At 39.0% G+C, this 24,378-nt stretch overlaps 1 pseudogene; it reads left to right on the forward strand.

Annotated features, from left to right (window-relative positions):
- The first annotated feature begins 11,876 nt into the window (after positions 1–11,876).
- Positions 11,877–18,395, forward strand: LOC124856127 (annotated as a pseudogene).
- Positions 18,396–24,378: the final 5,983 nt, after the last annotated feature.

Below are 24,378 nucleotides of genomic sequence, written 5' to 3' on the forward strand. Positions count from 1 at the left end.
CTTCTGTCCTTTCTTCTTTTCGTTTTTTATACTAACACACAAATGTCCTAATTGGGTCTGATTCAAATAATCATCAACTGCTTTCTGTTCTTTTGGAGACAAGTATCTGTATGTTATGAACTATATCATGGAGTTACATTATATTAGTGTGCAAAAACCAAAATGACTTTAAATAAATAAACAAAATACAGCACATCAGAACAGACCCATATTTATCCATTGTTAGGTTTAGCTTTTGCAGAAAACATAGAAACATGATGAAGAGCATTACATTAAAATAAGTCTTTGTCCTAATCCGAAAGAAACCAGGAGGTAAACTACCACAACATACATTCCCCAGATCCCTGATGCAGTTAAGGCACAAAGCAACTTTATTAAAACATTCATCTTCATTATCCTTTAATAAATCTTTGCAGAAAAAAAAAACTCAAAAAAGCGCTGCATGTAAATATAGGTGTTTTTAAATTCCTGAAGTACCATCAGCATTTCCACATCATCGTCCATCTCTGTGCCAGATCTTAAGAGATGATGCATGTATTTTGTGCCCTGTGACTGTAAAGTAAGTAAAGGTTTTTACAGTGTCTTAACTCAACAGTCACTCAGATATTAAACGCTTTTTTCAAGAGTCATAGAAGTGAGCCTGAGAAAAAATTGCCTCCTGTTACTGCATCCTCTGTGGAACCAGACTGGTAAAAATGGAGGATTTTACGCAGCTTGTCTGCTTAAAAGGATCTAAAACATCTTTGAAATCTTTATGAAAAGTGGAAAAGCTCTTCTATTAGAGAACATAGGTTAAAAAAAGGACAAATAAAAATAAGCAAAAATATAAAGAACAGAAGAGAAGTGTAACAGTGTAACAATAATCTCTAGTTTTTCTCTTCCTCCAAAAGGTCAGATGTTCTTCGAGCCTTTTAAAGGAAATGTAATTTGAAGTTTTCCTTTGAACTTAACTTCCTTAGTCCAGTTTGTAAGAGTGCACTGTGCAGTATAGGTTTTAAAAAATGGACAAAGGAAAACAAATAAAGGACAAAAGAAGAAGTGTCAGGCACATAAAGCTGTCAACAATATATTATGTTACTATTAAGTCATTTTAAGATGATGGTTTTTTTTATGAAAACGAAACTGGTTTTGAACTGGGCTAAACCCCCGATGTTTCAGGATCCCAACGAGGTTTCTCCTGGTAAGAGTGAAAAACCTGATCTCTGGGAAACAGCTAAGAAATATGTCTGACCTACATTAAAGGAACAGCTGCAAAACCATAGATCAACCAGTTTTGTTCCGCATTCCAGAAACAAAAAAAGAACTTTCATGAACAAAACTGGAAAGAAATCAACAAACATGTGTAAATATATTTTTAATATGACATCTGTTTTAGCAACAAATGGTTTAGACTGGAAACTATCTTGTCCTTTATTCTCTCAGAATCCTCACGTTATTGCCTATCCTCAGATAACCACAAGAAAAGGTGAACTTTCTCTGACTCGTACTGTTATATTCATCCATGACCAAATATGATACAGACAAGGAGTCTGTATCAAAAAGTCAGCTAAAATATAAATTGATGGAAACAAATGAACCAACTTCATCAGGATAAAGCATTTTTAAAACTCAAAGTTTTAGTTGTCAACAGAGGAAATCAATTTAACAAAGTAAATTTTTCCTGTGTGGAGATGAAGCAGGACCGAAGTGCAAACAGGAGGAGGGGAGCCTCATGGTGAGTAGATGAATGATTTAATAATGAAAATAGATATGATGCAATATGATGCAATGGCGAGAACAGAAAACCAGAGAGTCTTTTCACAGAGAAAGGGAGGAGAATGGACCAATGAACCAAGGGAGCTAATCAGAAGGGAATGAGATGCAGCTGGTGAAAGAGAGACTGAAGGCAACTGAGGGAGAGTGACTAATTACCACAGATGAGGGAGGTAACAAAAAACAGAACAGGAACAAGTAAACAATGAGACTACTAAAATAACATGAACACAGATCTTTAAGAAAATACAAACTAAAACATCTAAACAGGGAAGTAACCTAGAGTAAACGAAAGTAAACAGAACTCAAAACCCCAAACACAGACAGATTATGACAGTTTTTGTTTTAAAAAACATAGAGGACAAACTTACATTGTAAATCTAGCATTTAGTCGACACTCGTCAGTTGTAGAAATAAGAACAGAGATCCATTGTGAATGCTTTAAAACAACATAAATTGTTAATTCTAACTGATTTTCTTTTATTATTTCTGAATGATACAACCAAGTGACATTTGTGGTGTTTCTGTTGGAGCACAACTTTATCCAAGTTTTATATGACCCAAACTGTCTCTGATTAAATTAAATAGGTGAAAATGATCAGGAACAGTCCAAGAACCACTGCAGCACAAGCCTACTATGAACAGGAAACTGCTGGGACAAATATCTTCTATGGTAAGATGAGAAAGATTGATGTATTTGGCCTCAGTTAAAAGAAGGTTTGGAAGAGTCAAGATTAGACTTTCAGGTGGAAGATTGCTGCACCTTCTATCCTACATGGTGGTGGCAATATTGTAATGTGGGGTTGTTTTGCTTCTAATGGTATTGCTACAATGCACAAAGCAAAAACTGTATTAAAGTAGGAGGAGTATCTCCTAGTTCTTTAACTTTACCTAAAAAACACACAGGTAAATGGTTGATACTTGGAGATACTCAGGCGTTCCAACAGGACAATCAGGTTTTGTTTTTGGAATGAATGAAGTAGGCTAAGATTAGGATTTTGGAAACCCCTGACCTTAACAACAGATATGATAAGTTGACTATGTTTAAATCTTTGGGTATGTGCCAGGAAATGAGCCAGTTAAAATTAACATAACAGATTCTGCCAAAAAAAGAGTTGTCAAATAAACAACCAAGAATTAGAGCAGAAGTAAATACCTGTTGCTCTAATCCTAAATACCAGGTATTTCCCTGTTATTTCACATCCACACATATGCTGAGGAAAAATGCAGACCCGCAGCACTTCTTCCCTGATGTCCCAAAAAAACATCTTGGCCCCACAGCAGGTTACATCTACAGAATAACAAACTCCCACCAAAAGGAAAGACTGGGATTTAGCTGTGTCTTGGAGTCACAGGCTTTACTGAAGCTTTACTCAGACTGCAGGCTTTGCCTTTTGTTTATTCATCACAGGGCATTTTTCTGCCCCTCTTTATTCCAGGAAAGGTCCACAAAGATAAAGAGCAGTCGTGTCTGATCCCCAGCAATAACCCCCTTCACTGAACAATAGCGTTTTCCATTAGAGGGGGAAACAGTGGGCGCCACAAGACTCTGCCGTGCAGTCACGTTTTGGCTGTCTTCACCAAATATGGTCAGATTCAGAGTGGAAATAATTCAGTTAAGCTTTCTGAGTTGCATTATGTATGGACATGATTACTACTCAGTTTCACAAATATGGTCCGTCGTAACAGATGTTGGAACAAATTGTTTGCTTTGCTCTGCTTTTCAAGTTGCCATTAATGAAACAGGAAGAAAAGAGGGAAAATATGATTTTCTATTCAGATGTGGCTGGTGCAGGAAAACACTCTGTTTTGATTTCATTTACTTAGTGTGAAGATATTCGGACCATTGTCTATATTTGTCAAAAACAAAACCATACAATGCCTTGTCACATTACAAACATAAACTTCAGTGTATATTAATGGGAGTTTTATTTGGAGAAATTAATAGTCACACACAAAATTAAAGTGTAAAAACACACTAGAGGCTGATCCAACTTTGATGTAATGTCCTTAAAACAAGTCACAATGAGGCTCAGTATTGTGTGTGGCCTCCATGTACCTGTATGACCTCCCTACAACGCCTGGGCATGCTCCTGATGAGACGGTGGATGGTCTCCGGGATCTCCTTCCAGACCTGGACTAAAGCATCTGCCAACTCCTGGACAGTCTGTGGTGCAACGTGACGTTGGTGGATGGAGCGAGACATGATGTCCCAGATGTGCTCAATCGGATTCAGGTCTGGGGAATGGGCGGGCCAGTCCATAGCTTCAATGTCTTCATCTTGCAGGAACTGCTGACACACTCCAGCCACATGAGGTCTAGCATTGTCCTGCATTAGGAGGAACCCAGGACCAACCGCACCAGCATATGGTCTCACAAGGGGTCTGAGGATCTCATCTCGGTACCTAATGGCAGTCAGGCTACCTCTGGCGAGCACATGGAAAGAAATGCCACCCCACACCATTACTGACCCACTGCCAAACTGGTCATGCTGAAGGATGTTGCAGGCAGCAGATCGCTCTCCACGGTGTCTCCAGACTCTGTCACGTCTGTCACATGTGCTCAGTGTGAATCTGCTTTCATCTGTGAAGAGGACAGGGCACCAGTGGCGAATTTGCCAATCCTGGTGTTCTCTGGCAAATGCCAAGCGTCCTGCACGGTGTTGGGCTGTGAGCACAACCTCCAATTGTGGACGTCGGGCCCTCATGCCATCCTCATGGGGTCAGTTTCTAACCGTTTGTGCAGACACATGCACATTTGTGGCCCGCTGGAGGTCATTTAGCAGGGCTCTGGCAGTGCTCCTCCTGTTCCTCCTTGCACAAAGGTGGAGGTAGCAGTCCTGCTGCTGGGTTGTTGCCCTCCTACGGCCTCCTCCAGGTCTCCTGGTGTACTGGCCTGTCTCCGGGTAGCGCCTCCAGGCTCTGGACACTATGCTGACAGACACAGCAAACCTTCTTGCCACAGCTCACATTGATGTGCCATCCTGGATGAGCTGCACTACCTGAGCCACTTGTGTGGGTTGTAGAGTCCGTCTCATGTTACCATGAGTGTGAAAGCACCACCAACATTCAAAAGTGACCAAAACATCAGCCAGAAAGCTTAGGTACTGAGAAGTGGTCTGTGGTCCCCACCTGCAGAACCACTCCTTTATTGAGTGTCTTGCTAATCGCCAAAGATTTCCCCCTGTTGTCTATTCCATTTGCACAACATGTAAAATTGATTGTCAATCAGTGTTGCTTCCTAAGTGGACAGTTTGATTTAACAGAAGTTTGATTTTATTTGGAGTTATATTGTGTTGTTTAAGTGTTCCCTTTATGTTTTTGAGCAGTGTATATGTATATATTGTACATTATAAATATGTATATTCTGTAATACAAAAACAAAACCAAAGAGCAAAGTGTACCGGAGTCAAATTCCTTGTTTGTATGTACAAACTTGGCAATAAAGCTGATTCTGATTCTGAATAGACTGTTAGAATTTGTATTGTGGCAAGAAAAAAGCAGCTAAGTAAAGAAAAACGAGTGGCCATCATTACTTTCAGAAATGAAGGTCAGTCAGTCCGAACAATTGGGAAAACTTTGAAAGTGTCCCCAAGTGCAGTCGCAAAAACCATCAAGCGCTACAAAGAAACTGGCTCACGTGAGGACTGCCCCAGGAAAGTTAGACCAAGAGTCACCTCTGCTGCGGACGATAAGTTCATCCGAGTCACCAGCCTCAGAAATCGCAGGTTAACAGCAGCTCAGATTAGAGAACAGGTCAATGCTACACAGAGTTCTAGCAGCAGACACATCTCTAGAACAACTGTTAAGAGGAGACTGTGTGAATCAGGCCTTCATGGTAAAATAGCTGCTAGGAAACCACTGCTGAGGACAGGCAACAAGCAGAAGAGACTTGTTTGGGCTAAAGAACACAAGGAATGGACATTAGACCAGTGGAAATCTGTGCTTTGGTCTGATGAGTCCAAGTTTGAGATCTTTGGTTCCAACCACCATGTCTTTGTGCGGCGCAGAAGAGGTTAACGGATGGACTCTACATGCCTGGTTCCCACCATGAAGCATGGAGGAGGAGGTGTGATGGTGTGGGGGTGCTTTGCTGGTGACACTGTTGGGGATTTATTCAAAATTGAAGGCATACTGAACCAGCATGGCTACCACAACATCTTGCAGCGGCATGCTATTCCATCTGGTTTGTGGTTTAGTTGGACCATCATTTATTTTTCAACAGGACAATGACCCCAAACACACCTCCAGGCTGTGTAAGGGCTATCTGACCAAGAAGGAGAGTGATGGGGTGCTGCGCCAGATGACCTGGCCTCCACAGTCACTGGACCTGAACCCAATCGAGATGGTTTGGGGTGAGCTGGACCACAGAGTGAAGGAAAAAGGGCCAACAAGTGCTAAGCATCTCTGGGAACTCCTTCAAGACGGTTGGAAACCATTTCAGGTGACTACCTCTTGAAGCTCATCAACAGAATGCCAAGAGTGTGCGGAGCAGTAATCAAACCAAAAGGTGGCTACTTTGAAGAACCTAGAATATAAGACATATTTTCAGTTGTTTCACACTTTTTTGTTCAGTATATAATTCCACATGTGTTAATTCATAGTTTTGATGCCTTCAGTGTGAAGCTACAATATTCATAGTCATGAAAATAAAGAAAATTCTTTGAATGAGAAGGTGTGTCCAAACTTTTGGTTTGTACTGTACACCCACAGGTGTTTGGATTCAGGTGTTTACAAATATACTCTATATTGAGCCGCGTTTGCAACAAACGTAATCTTGTATTCATTAGCACTGTGTACTCTTCAGAAACTTTGTTATTTTATATGTTTATTGATTTACCTGTGTTTTTTTTTTCTCTTCCTTTCTGCAGGTGTAGAAGCTTCTTCTAGGGTGTTATCTTGTATTTTCTTTATCCTTCGTTCTCTCCTCTATTGTTATCTCCTTTGCTCCTGTTGAGAATTAAAATCATTTAGTTTCATACTATGTATTCAGTTTGCATGTGTATGCATAAAACTGAAATATATCATGTATTGTGGACCGCAGGGAGAGAGAGGTCACAGCAGGCTTCAGGCTGGAGGAAGGGTCAACCTCAGGTCAGGATGTTAGTCAGCAGCTGTGAGCAGTAAATGTTGGCTGTTATGATATAGTCATGATATAGGCAATAAAAGGACTCCCATAGGGAGTAACTAATTTATAGTGGGGACACAGGGATGTAGAAAACTCCATTAGTGACCTGTGGCTTCGTAAATAATTTCTTAAAAGGAAGTTTCAGCTGTCAGCTTTGAAGTAAAGGTATAAAAGGGTTTAACACCGATGGTGAGACAGACCACTTGGTGAATCCAGCCCTAGCTTTGATGATCCGAGTCTCTCCCTAAGGCCTTAGGTAATCTTTCTTTCTTTGAATTATTCTTTTGTATTCAATTATGCATTGGAAATCATTGGACTTATTTACCAAATTAAACTTGTGGTAATTTTAATTTCCTGCTCTTCTCTGTTCTTTCTCATGACATCCGGACTGGGTGAGGTTGAGGCCGTAAGGATATCAGTGATATAATTATTATACTTCAACACTCCCTTTTAACTTGTTGCCCCACCTCTCTCTCTTTCTTTCTTCTTCTTATTCCTTTCATTTCTGGCTCCATATTCATTGCATTTGAAATAATCACAAAGCAAATTTTAATTAGATTTTTATATATCAATTAAATTAAATTAAATTAAATTAAATTAAATTAAATTAAATTAAATTAAATTAAATTAAATTAAATTAAATTAAATTAAATTAAATTAAATTAAATTAAATTAAATTAAATTAAATTAAATTAAATTCAGTTTATTTATATAGCGCCAATTCACAACACATGTTGTCTCAAGGCACTTCACAACAGTCAGGTACATACATTCCAATTAATCCTAACCATTGAACAGTGCAGTCAGAGTTAGTTATTTATTCAAATTGGATAAAAAGTTTTTCTGTCTAAGGAAACCCAGCAGATTGCATCCAGTCAGTGACTTGCAGCATTCCCTCCTCCTGGATGAGCATGTAGAGACAGTGGACAGTCACTGGCGTTGACTTTGCAGCAATCCCTCATACTGAGCATGCATGTAGCGACAGTGGAGAGGAAAAACTCCCTTTTAACAGGAAGAAACCTCCAGCAGAACCAGGCTCAGGGTGAGCGGCCATCTGCCACGACCGACTGGGGGTTTGAGAGAACAGAGCAGAGACACAAAGAGAACAAAGAAGCAAGTGGAGCATTATAGCGAAAGCCGTAATGCTTCACATGTGCAAGTAAATCTATTGGCACTCTGACAACAATTCTGAATGCTACTCTGCAGGACCGGACACCTAAAAAAAAAGAAGAGAAATGTCTTTTTCCGGGACTAGTTGTCATGTTTTATGGTATGTGAGGACCCAAAGGCAAGAAAAAGTGCAGGTAGAATAATTTGGAATTGCTAACTTTAATAATAAAATAAAAATAAGAAAACATAGTATTCTAACAATTTAGTCTCAGTAAATGATGAGGAGTTCATAAAAAAGATTGAACACTAATAACAGGAGCAGCAGGAGTCCTATCAGGATGATCAGCAAGGTGCATAACAGGAGAAGCAAAATACAAACCAATACAGGAATGATTCACAATCACAATGCAAGCATCCACTGAAATGAAAAAGCTAACATAAAAATGATACAAAACTCTCGAGTTATTTACAGAAATAAAGTCCGATCATCATGGCCTGAGTGGCATCAGAAGCAATTTTATTTGAGCACATCAAGTGTACTGGAGGTGTTCAGGTCCTGGATATTTTCCATAATATTCTAATTTACTGATGCGCCATTACTTTTAATAAAGGTGACAATGTTTAAGTCAAGTCTTTCTACTAAGCTATGTTGTTATATAAATCAGACATGATCAAATATGTAGGAGGGCATTAATAACAATTATAATTATAAACCAATTTATAATACTGATTGACACTATTACAATTCCCTCTCATTTCTCTTTGTTGATTATTTTTCATTCAGTCCACTGCTCTCTAAGAGGGAAATTAGTTACTTTAAGATGTTTTTGACAAATTAAAAGTTAAAAGAAGCCCGGACACATGTCTTAAATTGACCGAAATGTTAGCATAAGGAAAGGTTTAAGCAATAGTTAAACAACAACTAACAGTAACTTCCAGTTACATAGCCAGTGTTATAAACATCAGTTAGAATGACTAAAACACTGTTATAGAACGGGTGATTGCTTTTATTCGGCAGCAACACGGTTGCTCTGTTCTCACGAGATGATCAAAAATCCTAAGGTGCTCCTCGCTGTGATTTTGAAATGCTAAGCTAAAAATAGATTATGAGGAAGAGAAATGGTTGAAAGGCCTAAAGGGTTTTAAAAAATCTAATATATAAAGACACTTAACATGAAAACAAATGTATTGTAATATGTGGAAAGCGCTAAATAAGCAAATATTTCTGGTTATGCATGCAGTTTTGAAATGGTGTTTGCAATTTATGCAGCTGTAGTTGCTGTTGATTAGAAAAACACCACCTGTTTCCTTTTATTAAGCTGTTTATGAGACTTATGTATGTGTTCTTTTGTAAACAAAACATTTAAAAAGCTGTATCTCTAATAATGAACTTTTCAATACCATGGAAAATACAAAGAAGTTGCTGCTGTGACTCTCATAAACCTAATAAGAGGTTCCTGCACTATTTGTGGTTTATATGCCTGGAAATTATTAACAGAGAAGAGGCTAGAGGTCCTCCTTGTGGTTTAAATAAAGGCCAGTCAGTCAATTAGGCAACTGTTAGTCAACCCATAATTCTGCCTTGATTCTCAATTTGACAATTGACCAAGTGGAAGATCTACACTAGTCATTATACAATTATTCACCTATCAGGGTGGCAGACTCTGTGGAAGCTGTGCCACCTCCTGACAAAGACTGCTTCCCAGTCATGTTGAGGAGCTCGGAGAGTGGGAGAGCAAAAAGGAGTTTATCCTGTCTGTGACTGGTGCCACTATTGGAGTTGGCAAAGTGTGGAGATTTCCATTGCTTTGCTATAAGAATGGTGGAGGTGAGAGCTTTTTTATCTGTTTGTTTTTAACTTGTTATTTAAAATCCAGAGTTTGTTATTTGAAGGTTACAAAAAATAGTTGCTGTCTGTTTTTACTAAGAAAATATAGTATAGTATAATCTAATCTAATCTAATCTGAATCTAATCGAATTTTAATCTTTACCATATGCAATATCATATAGTGGTTAGATTAAATTAAATTAAACTGATATAAAAAGTCATACATAAACCCATTAAAACATCTGTTATCTTTTTCTCTTTCATGTTTTTCACTTCTTTTAGGCTTTATTTAATCAGTTTAATCTCATCCATATGTAGTATCAAAAAATTATATTAAAACAACTGTTTTTAAAAAATACAAATAAAAAATTATAATTTTCTTGTTCACTAGCACTCCTTTTCTTTCCTTCTTTTTTTATGAGGGGCTGGGTGGGGGTTGACCTCTTCTGAATGCCATGTTTTATTCAAACAGAAACAAATAATAAAAGGGCTGAAAACCTCCTAATAAAGAGAATTAAAAAAATTAGGAAAGGGCTTATTAGTAATAATAATTTTAATGACATGCCTTTATTAAAATTCTTAAATTAAAATACAGCGATATATGATCAATTAGAATATGCGCTCCGATGAGGATCATTTGCCAGACGAAATATACCTTTTGAAAATAAAAAACCTTTTAAGCAGGTAATTTTTTATTAAGCCCGCATTTCTGTATTATTATCATTGGTCTATTATTCCAATATTAAATGTCATGTTTTCATTAACTGTAAGCGGAAAATCATCATAATTAATATAAAAATAAAGTCTTGACAACATCTCTGTCTGTGAGTCATTAACTTATATGTGTTTCACTTAGTGAATTAAGATACTGAAATAAATGAACTGATTTATTGAAAAGGATTATGATTATGTTACATAACATATACAATTTTCATATATTCTATTGCTTTTTTATTTTTATTACAGTTTATCTGTTTTTTTTTTGTTTTGTTGTTAAATAGGTTATAAAATAATTAAAAGCAAAAAAAAACAATTATTTGTTATGTCAGGTGTTCTTTGTGTTTCTTATGTTTTATTTGTTTGTAGGATCAAGCATAAATGATAAAGAGAAGACATTATGACTGATAATGATGTTTATTAGTTCTGTATCCCTGCTTCTGTACTTACAATTTAAACCATAACTTAGACACAAAAGCCAACCTGCTGTCTAATTGCCAAAATTTCCAATGGATCGAGGAAAAACAATAAATAAAAACTCAGTATCTGCAGGCCACCTGCTGAAATTAACTGCAGGTAAATCAACAACTTTGCTTAAATATTTTTTATTTGTAAGTCAACTACTTACATAAAGTTCCTCAGAAGAGGAAAAACCCTTACTTTACACAATCTGTTGCTAACTTACTAGTCTGGAATAAGGTAACAGTGATCTTTGGCGAAATAATGTGTTATTCTATATTTCTTTCTGTGGTCTTCATAACTTTTACCTGTCTTATGTAAAATAAGTGAGACTGTTGCCAGCGAGCCATAGATTACACTGGGCTTTCATGTTGGCTATCATTCCTTTTAATGTCTTCACATAAATTACTTTAACGCTTAACACAGGGTGCAAGAAAACATATTGACACTAAATCTTAGTTGTTCGCTATACCTCACAAGTATTCTTTGCACCCAGAAAACCAAAAGCAATCAAAGAAGATTTCTTGAGAAATGGACAAGCTATTCACAGACCTCCCTCACTGTTGGTATAAAACCATAAAAGCAGATTGCAGAGAGCAGTCGATTTATTTCAGGAATTAAGCTGGAAAAATACGTTAAAACAAATCATTTCAAACATCAAACTGAAAAGACTACCAGCTTAATTCTGATTATTCAAAACTCTCAAAACAGTGCAACCTAGTAGTTCTTTTGTGATTTTCTGCCACTCTAATAATAATAAAACCACTGTTGAAAATACAAAGAATTTGCTGCCTTATTCAGCAGAATTAACAGAACTTAAAACTAAAGCTCTGAAATTTTAGATCAGACAACAATAACCTGAGTAAATAATAAATATAGTAACATGGCCACATGGTAAAAAAAAGTAATTTCCCCTATAACCTATTTCTGGTTTTGCCGCCCATTGTTGCAAATGCCACCAACAAGCCTTTGTGATAGCTGAAAATGAATTTGGACCCCTATTTTCTGCAGAAATGTTTTTGAGGGTGAACTTTGAATAAGGTCATACCAAAGTATTTCAACCAAAATGAAGTACAGACATTGACTAGGCCAATCTAGACATTTTCTGCTCATTCACAACTACAGCAACTTATCCTGGTAAAAGGTGCAGCAAAGCAGCCCATCCCATCACACTACCACCACCATGTTTGACTGTAGCTATGATGTTCTTTTTCTGTAACACCATGTTAGTTTTATACCAGATGTAACGGGACACGCACCCTCCAAAAAGTTCTACTTTTATTTTAGCAGTCAACATAACATTTTCCCAAAAGTGTTGGGGATCATCAAAATGTTTGTTTTTTTGCTAATATAATATGGACATTTGTGTTTTTTTTATTTTCAGCTGGGGTTTTGACCCATGCATTTCTCCAATTAGATACCATTTTTGCCCAGTCTCTTTCTTATTGTTAAATAATGAAAACTGGCCTTAACCGAGGTGAATGAGGCCTCCAGAGCTTTGGATATTGTTCTGGGTTCCTTTGAGACCCGAAGGAGCCGGCACCAACCCTTAAAGCTATCAGGTTACACTGAAAACTTTTTTGTTTATTTGTTTCTGTTTGTTTATGACAGGAGATGGAGCCCAGAGAAGTTATAGCTTAGTACTCTTCTCTCTGAGCTTCCTGCAAGCAACTGAAAGAACAACAGGAGATGTATTTCATTTTTATGATGCAATGACAAAAATATATAAAGGTGACCTAAATTAATTTTTATTTGTTTTAATTATTTTATGGCTACTGTCATGAGCAGAATTGCAATGAGGTACTGCTTTTATCCAAGACAACTTCAGCTTTCAGTATTTGGTAGTTATTTTTGCTATGGGTTCTCGACTGTGCAGCGACAGGTTGAGGGGAGAAAAAAAAAACTCCTGACAAATCCAGCCTAACAAACGTTGTATAAAGTTACAGTTTTAGATCTGTTATTCATAATAAAATGTAAATGTATCATACAATGCTAAAAATATATTTTTTGAAAGGATTCCTTACAAGCCCTTACAGAGTATTTAATCTTATAGGCGACTGATTTTAAATATATCCACCGGCATAGAAACCTTGGGAAACATATTATGGGGACATTTTTTTGTGCCTTCTTCTGTCCTGGATTATCTGCTACTTCTGTGTTTGGATGGGAGTTAGACCCGCAAGAAAGGTAAGACCAGAATTAGACTGCATGGGTAGATTCCCCATCGTGTTAGTATTGCTGTTTCACAAAGGAATAACTCTTCCAGGGGCCTTGCATGGTATAAAATTATTTCTGTACCCCAATCTTGCGCAGCTCGCTGACCCACAGGTGTCACCTGAATCAGCCCATTTTTTCCATATTGATTGAATTTATTTTGATTGTATTTAGATAAACTTGCTGTGACTGTTTTATAGGTCTGGATAGATGCTTGGACACATTTTATTTATTTTCTCTATGTTTGGGATTTTTGACTACTCTTGGAAGCTACAACAAGTATAACAATGACTGTTACAGGTGAATGTCTTTGGTGAATCTTGTGGCTCTAGTTTTTATCAGCAAGGGAGAAAGTTTATTTGTATAGCACCATTCATTTCAAGGCAACTAAAAGTGCTTCACATGAAGGAAATCATTAGTCAAGTCAAGTCAAGTTTATTTATATAGCGCTTTTCAGCAACAAGGCACTCAAGGCGCCGTACATACAGAAAAACATTACAATGATACAGAAAATTAAACAACAGAGGTAATTAAAAAAAAAATAAATAAATAAAGAGAATAGAATGATGGATAAGAAAATGAAAGGAAAATTGGACCGAAAATGTAACTAATAATGTTTAGATGGCACAGTCAAAGACCACTCTAAACAAATAGGTTTTTAATCTTGATTTAAAGCAACTTAGGGTTTTGGAGAGGTCTGGGTGGTTGATACACTGACAACAAGTCTGTCATGTATTTTGGTGCTAAGCCATTCAGTGATTTATAGACTAACAGAAGTATTTTAAAGTCTATTCTCTGAGCTACAGGGAGCCAGTGTAGGGACTTTAGAACCGGGGTGATGTGCTCCACTTTCTTAGTTCTAGTGAGGACACGGGCCGCAGCATTCTGGATCAACTGCAGCTGTCTGATTTACTTTTTAGGCAGACCTGTGAAGACACCGTTGCAGTAATCAATTCTACTAAAGATGAACGCATGAATTATTTTTTCAAGGTCCTGCTGAGACATTAGTCCTTTAATCCTGGAGATGTTCTTTAGGTGATAGAAGGCTGACCTTGTTATTGTCTTTATGTGCCTCTGAAGGTTCAGGTCTGAGTCCATCACTACACCCAGGTCTCAAGTCTGACCGGTGGTTTCTAGCTGTATTAACTGAAGCTGTGTGCTAACTTTTAAACGCTCTTCCTTTGGTCCAAAGATTATTACTTCAGTTTTGTTTTGATTCAGCTGAAGAACATTTTGGCCCATACATGCATTGATTTCTTCTAAGCATTTACCCAGCGCTTGAATGGGTTCATGGTCACCTGGTGACATTGTAACATGTAGCTGTGTGTCGTCTGCATAGTTATGATAACTTACGTTGTTTATTAAAATCTGAGTTAGGGGTAGCATATAGATATTGAATAGAAGGGACCCTAAGATGGACCCTTGGGGAACGCCACATGTGATTTTTGTGGTCTCTGATGTAAAGTTACCTACTGACACAAAAAAGTCCCTGTCCTTCAAGTAGGATTTAAACCAATTGTGTAATGTACCAGAAAGGCCGACCCAGTTTTCCAGGCGCTTTAATAAAATGGAGTGATCAACAGTGTTGAATGCTGCACTAAGGTCCAATAATACCAGCACTGTGGTTCTTCCACAGTCTGCATTTATACGGATGTCATTGAACACCTTGACAAGAGCAGTCTCTGTACAGTGGTGAGCAGGAAGCCTGACTGGAAGACATCGAAGCGGCTGGTCATTGTTCAGAAGTTGTTTAACTGCTGAAACGCAGCTTTTCAATACTCTTGCTGATGAAGGGGAGGTTTGATATAGGCCTGTAGTTCTGTAGTAGCAGCTTGTCCAAGTTGCTCTTTTTCAATAGAGGTTTGATAATTGTTGTTTTTAGGGCCTGGGGGAAAACACCTGACAAAAGGGACGTGTTTATTATTTGTGTTAAATCAGATGTTATTACAGGTTAAAGCTTTCTTAAGGAAAGCTGTGGGTAAAACATCGAGAAAGCAGGAAGAAGAGCTTAGTTGCTGTACAATTTCTTCTAAGTTTTTGCAGTTTATTTGGGAAATTTTGTCAAAATCAGTTCTAGTTGGAGACAACATTGGTACTGGAGTTGATGTGGATGTGCTGACTAACCCTCAGATCTTTTGGGTTATTTGTAGAAGTTAGCAAATTCATTGCAGGCCCTGGTAGAGTGGAGTTCAGATGCTACAGTTACAGGAGGGTTGGTTAACCTGTCGACCGTGGCAAATAATGCACGAGCATTGTTAATGTTTTTGCTGATGATCTCAGAAAAGAAAGATTCCCTTGCATTTTTCAGTTGTAAGTTATATCTGTAGAGTCTCTCTTTATAGATAATATAGTGAACCTGGAGTCCAGTCTTTCACCACCTGTGTTCAGCTTTTCGACACTCCGTTTTTTCACTTCTGACTGGTGGAGCACTTCTCCATGGAGACATTTTCTTCCCAGAAACGACTTTCCCTTTAATTGGAGCAATTGAATCAATGATGTCCGAGATTTTAGAATGAAAGTGATCTACTAGCTCATCTACAGTGTTATAGGGCAAAGTGAAGGTAGAAGAGTAAATCTGGTTAAAAGTTTCAGCAGCACCGTCCTTAAAGATGCGTTTTCTTATCATGTCTCTTTGGCAAACTGAGCCATTGCAGATGATGCTTTCAAAAATAACAGAAAAGTGGTCAGATAGGGCAACATCAGTTACAGACACCTTGGAAATGTTTAGACCCTTAGTGAAGATCAAGTCCTAAATATGTCCCTGTTTGTGCGTTTGCTGTTTAACATGTTGAGTCAAACCAAAGTTTCTAAGAGTGTCACATAGATCTATTGCACCTCTGTCTTCAGGATTGTCCATGTGAATGTTGAAGTCTCCCACAATAATTAAACAGTCATAATTAACACATATCACAGATAAAAGCTCATTAAAATCACTGATAAAGTTTGTTTTGGACTTAGGAGGCCTGTAAATATTCAAGAACATTGTTCGGACCGGGCTCTTTACCTGGAGAGCCAAATATTCAAAAGAGTCAAATTTGCCAGGCGCTTTTCTGTGATTGCAAGAATATTCTCTGAGATATCGGAGACAACCATAACTTCTGTGTTTTTGTTGTTGTAGAAGTTTTTAATCCCATCCACAGCTGTGTTGCCCACTATTAGGGTTCTTGGTCCGGTGGGGCGATTTTTCTCTGGCAGCTTAGGAGAAGACTGTTTAGAATGAAGGTTGTTCTCAAACCTTTTATTGTTCTCAGAAGATGGATCATTTTCCTGGTTGTCCTTCTGTAGTGGAGCAAATCTGTTCTGGAGGGGACTTCCATTATTTCCAGCTGTCTCACTCCTATCAGTTGTGACAGCAGCTCGCTGTTGAAGTCTCCTTTTTCCAGGGGAAACGGGGGCATTTCACTGTAATTCTGGCCATTCTAATTTATTTAATTGCTGAGATCTTCCAGTGAGTCGTCCACCTTGATTTTTTGGGCATGCCCCTAAAACATGCCAGGGGTAGGTTTATTCTCAGTGTTCTGATTGCCAGCTGAGTTGTTGAGCTGGCTGTCACTGTTTGGGATCACAGGCAGAGTTGGATCATCGCTGTACCCCATATTCACCTCCACATTCACTTCTAGTCGATGGATTTTCATCTCCAAAACAGCCAATTTCTGTAAAGGTTTGTCAAAGTCCTCTGAGGTGAAGGGAGGCATTTTGTGCTGATTAGCTGGCGTCAACTTGTCCTTCTTTCGAGTTCGATTATAAAAACATCAAAATCTTTTAGAAAAAAATTTAATAAAAATAGTAATAGTCCTTGGGAGATGCTGGTTAGAAGTAGTTTTAGTCCAATATTTCCGTAATTTTGAGATAAAAAGTTAGGACTAAAAGAAGAAGACTTATTCAGTAACTATAAGGGACTTTGGTCATGTGGTGACATAGTTATTAAGTTGTGTATCATTTGCAAGGGATTTGTAAGAGATTTAAAACACTTTCATCTGAGCCAAATATACAGTTTGAATAAAAATGGCCCGAGAATGGAGCCTTGAGGAATCCCACATGTAATCTACAGCACTATGATATTTAGTAAAAATAAAATAGAAAATCCTTAATATGGTTGCCAGACTGTTTCCAATTTCTGTGTATGTCTTGGAGATACAAATAATGATGCAAGTTATTGTTTCTGTCTTGCTTTTGCAGAGACTCCTACTATCTTTGCTCGATGAACAGTGGGTCCAGTTTTTTATCTGGATTTGCTGTTTTCTCAATTCTGGGCTACATGTCACAGAAGCAGGATGTTGACATTTCCACTGTTGCTAAATCTGGCCTTGCTTAGGTACTGCCGTAGTAATATTTTAAGTGTCAGCCCCTGAAAACTAGGAGCTAAATAAACGTTTTCCTTTTGGTAATTTTAAAGGTCGGAGGTCGTCCCTATAGTCTATCCACAAGTCATAACTCTTCTGCCTTGGCCCCAGTTCTAGTCCATGTGCTTTTTTATGATTATCTTGTTAGGAGATGAGAGTCAGCTCAATTGCTGGTCTTAAATCTTTAAAAAATGTCCTGTGTCTCATAACATACCTTTTCAGTGTAACTCATCTCTCTATGAATCTGCCTTTTTTAGTTTGCTGGATTGGAAAGCATCATTACTTGGAGGGGAGGGGGGGGGGGAGAGATTTATGCATGCTTGAATTGGCAACTACAACAAAGAAATTCCTTTATTATTATCTATTAAAGCAGTCTCTTTGTCCCAGGAGCTGGACGCTTCTCTAACAAAATCGGAGACATGATCAAGTACTGCTGGCTTTATGCCCTCCCTCTTTTGTGTTTATAAAAGCTCTCTGGTTGCACATAAAAAGTCTAACTTTGATCCTACAGTGTTCTTTCTTTTTCCTGTGGATCCCTTTAAAGGGATCCTTTGTATGTTTGCTCCTGGCATCCACCCCAATGAGGTTCAACAACTCATATGTGTATCCTTGGTGGGCTTACTGTATTGGCTGGTTTTTGTCCTTGTCTTCATTGTCTATGATCCCACTCAGCATGGTGTGGAAACTAGCCAAAGGAAAAGTAACTATCTGGGAAGTCAATGGTTGATATTTCATAGTTTAACCAAACGTTTGCAGTATTAAACTTTGTTGTTACAAATTTTTTGTTGCCGCTTGCTTTTCCCAGTGCCTCAAGACGAGCTCCCAGGGAAATGGCGAAACAATAAGGCTTTACTCACAGAATGTGTCTGAGGAAAGGACAAGAGAAAAAACTATATTCAATGAAATGCCTGCCTATAAAAAGAAGCTTTCCTTTTCATTTCAAAGATGTAATAGATCTATTAAATATACACACCCATGTTATAATGTTAAATGTTTGGGATATAAAAAAGGAGACAATGAGACAATGATAAATAAGTTTAAAACGCATATCCTGTACTGGATAGCAAACAAATCTGTTAGGGAAAAAACAGTGAAAAAAACTATGCAAAATCCAGGTTGTTGATGTGTGCACACCCTTAAACTAACGTTGTTTTTAGCATAAACATTATGACCACAATGCCAATAATTGGATGTTTTTGCAAAAACTGGTGATAGACAAGTCAGAAACTCTGCTGGGAGGCTGTAACATTGAAGTATCTGCAGGAGGTTCTGGTTGGTGCTGGTTGAGTTCTACATGTGACAATAGTTTCATGTATTCTCAGTATGTCTGGATTAAGAAAATGGGTGGTGAAGATATCGCACCACCTCGTGAAAAGGTATGTCACGAGAAACCAGACTTAAGCCATTCGGACATTAGGGTGTTCACCTCATATTTTAGATTACAAAAACCAGCATCCATCCATCCATCCATTTTCTATACCCACTTCTTCAATACGGGGTTGCGGGGGAGCTGGTGTCTATCTCCAGCAGTCTACGGGCGAGAGGCGGGTACACACAAAAACCAGCATATCAATCCAAAATAAACACAATTACTAAACTTATATATCATGTGGTTATAGATAATCACATCTGACAACTGTTGTAAAACAGAAAATAATCAGTCCTAATACCTACCACAATTAGTTTGTAAAGTTTCAACATCTTCTGATAAACCTACATAAATAATACTGTTAGAAGCAAATAAGTGGCTGAGGTGGTGGGAGGATGTGGGTAAAAATGTTAAGCAGGGGCTGCTCATAAGAAAATATGTAGAGCTATTGCAAAAAAGCCAGTTGCTACAAAGCCCGCCCGCAGCTGGAGGCCAGAAGAGCCGAGATTATATCTCAAAGCAACATAAGGTCAGTTACTGAGGGAAAAGAATGTAACTGTTTCTGCTGCTGTCAAAAACCTGGGGTTTCCGTGCTTCTGCTCAAAGTCTGATTAAATGTGTAGAGAATTTAACAGAATGTTTTGCTTTTTAATTCAAAGTGGTCCAGGCTGGTCATCCACCCAAATGTTTCCAGCATCGTTATTGTAACATATCTAGAAAAAGGACAATATAAACAATAACCAGTAAATCCTTGTTTTACAATTTAATTATTTTTCAAAAAATTAAAGGAACACTTTTTATCATAGTATAATATGAAGTCATTTAAACCTATGGAATTATGATCTGGTTGGTTTAGTAGTAGAGGAGGTTGTCAATCAGTGTCAGCTGTTTTAGTGTTAATGAAATTAACCAGTGAACTAATGAGACAACCCCCATTAACAGGAATGGTTTTGCAGGTGGAGGCCATAGACGTTTTTGTCCTCCTAATTTTTTTGACAGCTTTTCAGGAGTTTTGCATTTGATCAGGGTTAGTTTCACTACTAGTAGCATGAGGTGAAACCAGGACCATACAGTGGTTGCACAGGCAGTCCAACTCCACCGGGATAGCACATATTATGTGCAATCGCCCGAAGGTTTGCTGTGTCTCCCAGCACAGTCTCAAGAGCATGGAGGAGATTCCATGCGACAGGCAGTTACTCTAGGAGGGCTGGACAAGGACATCAGAGGTACTTCACCCATCAGCAGGGCCGTTATCTGAACAGGATTAGTACTGCCAGAGCCCTACAAAATGACCTCCTCTGGTCCACTGGTGTTAATGTCTCTGACCAAACCACTAGGTATATCCTTGGAGGGATGCACAGATCTGTACAGGATAAACAATGGCACCCTGACTGCCTTTAGGTATCGGGATCAAATCCTTGGACCTATTGTTAGACCCTTCATTGGTGCTGTGGGTCCTAGGATCCTCTTGGTGCATGATAATGCCCAGCCCCATGTGGCAAGAGTATGCAGGTAGTTCCTGGAGGATAAAGGAATAGATACCATTGACTGGCCTTCATGCTCTCCTGACCTAAATCCAATAGAACATCTCTGGGACATGTCCAGGTACATCGGATGAGACCAGGTTGCACATAAATACAACACCTAACTGCAAAGCTTGATACTACTTCATCTTATAAATACTATCTAATAGTACTGCATAGTCTCTTTTTTTTCTCACTTTTACTTTTCTTGCTCTTTTTGAGAAGCTATGTTTTCCTGATTAATTGCATGTATATAGCATTGTTATGTAACCTTGGGCATGTTTGATTTTGGTAATAAAACCTGCTTCTTGTCTGTGTGAAGGAATTGAGTTTATATACAGATAGAATATTTAAGATTGGTGAACCCACACAATGAACATTTGTACAGGCAAAATAAGACATTAATGAACTGAAAAGGGGACATATCATGCCTTTAAATGACTCCTTTTCACAGTTAAATCATTCACTTGTGAGCTATAATAAGGGGAACTGTAATGCTCTTATCTTGACTCCTTGTTATTGTAGCTCCACAGGCCCTTCTTTTACCTGTGTTCTGAGGTGTGTCTGAGAGCAACTCGTTTTGGTACTGTCTCTAAATGCTACTGAGGCACTTTACACCCCGCCCCCTACAGGTCAAAGAGCGCTGCACTTTCACCTGTTCGGTCATTTTTGTAGTTTGATATCAATTATCTAGCACTGCAGAAACAAGACAAAAACAGCAAAAACAATGCAAAACTGTTTATGAACTAATACTATTCAAAACATGCAGTACAGTTCTGTCCTCAAGGAGCTAAAAGCAGCACACAGCACTAACATAAGCAGAAGGCTCGATGCTACTGCCATCAAATCAATGTACAGGACGTCATATCACACAAAATGAATTATTGTCTAAAATATAGTTTGTTGTCATTTTAGCATTATTTGCGGCTTACTGCTTTGCTGTGTCTGTCGTTTCCATAGACAGAAGGAACTGACCCCTCAATCAGATGAAGTCTTTCAGCAAATCCTTCTTGATAGTGGCGGAGGTTGTTGAAGGCACTTGTCCTTGAAATGGGGAAATAGAAATTACTCCACTGATGTGTGTAGATTTCCATGAAAAAAACAAATTAACCAGGCACTTCTAGGAGGTTCTGATGCTGGGGGTCGGTATAATGAATTGTGTGAGTTAATACACCAAACAACCAAACCGGACTTATCCTCTTTCAGCGTAGGCATACTTGAGCTTGGACTACAAGATTACAGTGAGAAATAAATATGGAGGATACGCGAAATTGATCAGCTGGAAGTCCATGACCTTATTTAGTTGTTCTGCTGCAAATATTGTGACATAACAGTTGGAAAAACGTACCAGATGATAGAGAAAACTGAACAGACTGAAAAATATGACCCAAACAGAGTGTAAAGATATCTCCGCAGCACCTGGAGAGAATAAATTCAACTTTTCTGCACTCCTACAGCCACCAAGTACACAACAAAATCTATTTAAAGGCTAAAAAAGTGGATTTTGCATGACATGTCCCCTACAACAACAGTTAGTCTTTTTTCATAGGGATTCAAACAGGAAAAGCCACCGGTCAAAACATGAGATTAATGAGGAGCTAATTTAATTCCTTATGGAAATAAAAAAAAAAAAATTATTGGAATGGTGTGCCTTCAGTTATATGATTGAGCTGTTCTGTTTCAAGAATGGTAAATGGACTGAACTTATATAGCACATTTCCAGTCATACAGACCCCTCAAAGCACTTTACACTAGAGCCACATTCACCCAATCGCACTCACTAACACTCACATTCATACACCAATACGCAGATCGGTAAGCAATTTGAGGTTAAGTGCCTTGACCAGGGGCACATTGACATATGGTAGGAGGAAGCTGGAATCAAACCCACAACCTTCTGATTGCAAGACAACTACTCTTCCTACTGAGCCACAGTAACAGACTGCAATGGTTTTAAGATGAAAAAGTTTTATTTGTAGAGCAGGACCCAAATGCAGGGAGGAGGCAGGGAAGTAAAAAATTAACAATTTTAGGAATAGGAAATACAAAAAATAAGGTCCAAGAGGAAACCAAAGAAAAAGGCTGGTGGGAATAGAAGGATGATCTGACTAACTGAGAGACTTTTAAGCTGGAGACTGGATTACTAACAAGAAGCAGGGAGTTGATTAGAAACAGGGTGCAGCTGTGAGGAAAGGCTGAAGTTAAACTGAGGAAATGGGAGAAATGTCTGACAGAACACACAAGAAACATTGGAGCAGAATATAAATAGCAAAATAAAGCAAAACCAAAGTACAAAAGATCATGACAGATCTAAGGATTATAACTGTTTTCATGTAACGTGACAGACAAGCACAGAATGCAGGAAGGAAAAAAGCATATATATTTAGCTTTTTATCGAATGATTTGTGTACAAGCCTGCTTTAACATCTTTACACACAATATTACAATATTACATATGATAGTCTTTTCTTTTTTTTAACCACAGATATTTTAACATGTAAAAGAATGAGAAACATTTTAACAAATAATGTTTCAAATATCAGCTGTTGCAAATAAAGCTTGGAAAGAGGACAGTGGAAATCCCAGATTAAAGTAGGTATAATTGTGATATATAAAAAGTTTTGAAATAAATGCCTTTTGGAAAACACATAATGACCTCAACAGTAACAGAAAAATAAAGAGATTATGCTTAGAAATGAATTCATTTGGATTCCTTTATGCCTGTAGAGGAAATACAAGTTATTTTCTTTCAAGTTTTACATGTTCAGGTTTATTTTGTACAAGTGTACTCGTACTCGTACTTGTCGTCTTCCGCTTATCCGGGACCGGGTCGCGGGGGCAGCAGACTCAGCAGAGACGCCCAGACGTCGCTCTCCCCAGACACCTCCTCCAGCTGGAGCCCAAGGCGTTCCCAGGCCAGCCGAGAGACATAGTCCCTCCAGTGTGTCCTGGGCCATCCTCCCGAGGAAGGCGTCCAGGAGGCATTCGGTATAGATGCCCGAGCCGCCTCAACTGGCTCCTCTCAATGTGGAGGAGCAGTGGCTCTACTCCAAGCCCCTCCCGGATGGCCGAGCTCCTCACCCTAGCTCTAAGGGAGTGCCCGGCCACCCTACGGAGGAAGCTCATTTCAGCCGCTTGTATCCGGGATCTCCCATTACTGCGGCAGCCGCACCGATCCCTCTGTCGATCTCCCGCTCCATTTTTCCCTCACTCGTGAACGAGACCCCGAGATACTTAAACTCCTCCACTTGAGGCAGGAACTCCCCTCCAACCTGAAGAGGACAAGCCACCCTTTTCCGGTCGAGTACCATGGCCTCGGACTTGGAGGAGCTGATCTTCAGCCGCTTCACACTCGGCTGCGAACCGCCACAGCGCATGCTGTAGGTCTTGGCTAGAGGGGGCCAGCAGGACCACGTCATCTGCAAAAAGAAGAAACGAAATCCACTGGTCCCCAAACCAAACCCTCTCCGGCCCTTGGCTGCGTCTAGAAATCATGTCCATAAAAGTTATGAACAGGACCGGTGACAAAGGGCAGCCCTGCTGGAGTCCAACATGCACCGGGAACAGGTCCGACTTAGTGCCGGCAATGCGGACAAAACTCCTGCTCCGCTCGTACAGGACCATACTCCTGGAGCACCCCCCACAGGGCAACACGAGGGACACAGTCAAATGCCTTCTCCAAGTCCACAAAACACATGTGGACCGGTTGGGCTAACTCCCATGAACCCTCGAGTAGAGGGTATAGAGCTGGTCCAGTGTCCCACGGCCGGGACGAAAACCACACTGCTCCTCCTGAAGCCGAGGTTCGACTATCGGCCGGACTCTCCTCTCCAATACCCTGGCGTAGGCCTTACCAGGGAGGCTGAGGAGTGTGATCCCCCTGTAGTTGGAACACACCCTCCGGTCCCCCTTCTTATGAACGGGGACCACCACCCC

This window comes from Girardinichthys multiradiatus, chromosome 20 (genome assembly GCF_021462225.1).
Source record: "Girardinichthys multiradiatus isolate DD_20200921_A chromosome 20, DD_fGirMul_XY1, whole genome shotgun sequence".
Classification (NCBI taxonomy): Eukaryota; Metazoa; Chordata; class Actinopteri; order Cyprinodontiformes; family Goodeidae; genus Girardinichthys; species Girardinichthys multiradiatus.